This window comes from Pinus tabuliformis, chromosome 3_1, assembly GCF_031772625.1.
Source record: "Pinus tabuliformis cultivar Carrire ecotype Pingquan chromosome 3_1, CPIR1, whole genome shotgun sequence".
In the NCBI taxonomy this organism is placed as follows: Eukaryota; Viridiplantae; Streptophyta; class Pinopsida; order Pinales; family Pinaceae; genus Pinus; species Pinus tabuliformis.
This window is the reverse complement of record NC_142301.1, coordinates 431,949,287-431,951,496: the sequence shown is the minus strand read 5'-3', so window position 1 is coordinate 431,951,496 and position 2,210 is coordinate 431,949,287. Positions and strand designations below refer to the sequence as shown.

The window sequence follows — 2,210 nt, the reverse complement described above, 5'->3', positions numbered from 1 at the left end:
TATTTTAATATTAGTTTAAATGGTTAGTTATTACTGTTTTAATATTAGTTTAAATGATTAGTTATTAGTGTTTTATTGATGATTTGAGAACTAAATTATAATAAAATTTTATAAACCTTGTTGAGAGATTTACTTTATAGTTTTGGATTTGTTATATTATTAGATATTTTACTTTTGGATTAAAGTATTGTTAAATTTCGTACGACTTGACATGATTCGACATAAATTTCCGAAACTCCGGGCCGCCTCGTTTATGATTATTAAGATAAGCACTTGACTTGATTCGACCAAAAAAGCATGTAAATTTCCGAAACTCCGCGCCGCCTCATTTATGATTATTAAGATAAGCATAATTCGTGTGTTTTTAAGTTTGTGGTTGTAGTAATTATCATATATTATAATAAGTCTGTCGGCTCTCAATAAATATCAGTCCGTCCTTCAATTATCATAGCAATATCGTTGGCATTTGGTCTTCTGCCTCACAATCTGAAGTAAAAATGGCGGTGGGCGACAATTCTGGCGAGGGTTTTCATAGCCGGCGGAAGCCCCTTCCGCGAAGAGGGCAGGTGAAGGCTGCCATTGCCGCAGCTTTTGTGCGCTCCATGTCTACTGTCACTTCAGGCATGACGTCTTCTGTGAAAAAATCCCTCTCACGCAGATGGTCTTTTTGATGCTTCGCACTCAATTTCCTCCTGAAATGTTCGGAATGCATGATTTGGCTTGAGGGCATGCGATTTTGCAATGTAAATAACTTCCGTTCACACTGTTCTTGATTTTTCTGTCAACAAACGGAAATCATGCATATAGTGTTTGTAAATTCAAGAAATACATGGCAGCTTCTTTTGTATAAATTAGTGTTTTCTATAAAAAGGGATTGTGCAATCCCAAAGAAAAACTCCAATGTTTGCTATCTTGTTTTTAATCAATAGCTAATCCAGGGGTTTACAAGAAATAGCTGATAACAGCTATGCCTAATGTGGCCTACAATTCACAGATCACTGTCTTATAATTATGGATTTTGGGGGTATATCTTTTCACAATTGAATGATGTAGGGTTAATGGAATCTGTAGCGAAAAACTTCAAACTCCAGTAGAATTGGTCGATGGGGCACCTCTACTCTGGATCAGAATCGTCTGAAACCACGCCACTGCTTAATTCCCTGAAGCTCGAACTATTTGAATAATCTGCATATGAGGGTTTGAATAATCTGCATATTAGGGTTTGGTTCAGTTGCATGTGAGGGTTTGGTTCAGTTTACATTACTGTAATGTGTTGTTGTTCATTGAAGAAACTCATTCTACAGTCAGGTATAATCAATTTACATTGCTTATTACTTTCTACTGTCTTTGTATATAAAATGAAAAATTTGGCAAGCACCTGTTTCCATTTCCAGTGATTGGCTTCTTTCTTTCAAGTTGCTTTAGGAGTCATATTCAATCTCGGATGCACTTGATTCAGAGGTTTAGAGTGATTGGATTTCTTCTTTCAAGTTGCTCTGGTTGTCATATTCAAATCTGGGGGATTGTTTGTGTTTACTTCCTAGTGAGATGTTAGCCTGTGTAAAAGCATCCTTCAAATCACATCTCTTTTTGGTACTGATCACACTTAAAAGCTATAATTATTCCACTCCAAAATGATGCTTCTTTGGAGACCTTGACTCAATTTCACTTGAAAATGAATATCTGTAAGTGATCTTGACTCAAGTCAACTTTTACCCATGTGCTGACATAAGCGATGATGCACCTTTGGATCAGGCACGGCCAGGTTCTAAAAATCAGCCCCCACAGTATTTCCAATTCATCCTTACCTTCGCAGAGCATTTACAGTTCACTCTTACAATTGCAAATTCCAAATAAAGAGAAGTAAATTGGGGAGGGGCATCCACATAGAGATTGTAATAACAAACCTGGTCGTTATATTAAACACCAAATACCAAGCTTGCCCTAAAGCCACGGGTTTCTTTCAAATGTTTTCAAAACATTATGGTGATTATAATTGACCTCATTGTTCTTATCACCAACTTGCAGGAAATTTGGTAAAAATCACGGTACAATTTCTATATGTATGAAATTGAAACGGATGTCTCAAAGGCCATGTCGATCCACTCGACCGAGTGATACCCGAATTCGACCATGTTTGGAAAAAGGGTAAAAAATGTTGTAATCCATTGCCGATCTAATGCATGAACATGTGGTAAATATACATGAAG

At 36.6% G+C, this 2,210-nt stretch overlaps 1 pseudogene; it reads left to right on the top strand.

Moving 5' to 3' along the window:
• The first annotated feature begins 405 nt into the window (after positions 1 to 405).
• LOC149187613 (uncharacterized) lies at positions 406 to 1,342 on the top strand (annotated as a pseudogene).
• Positions 1,343 to 2,210: the final 868 nt, after the last annotated feature.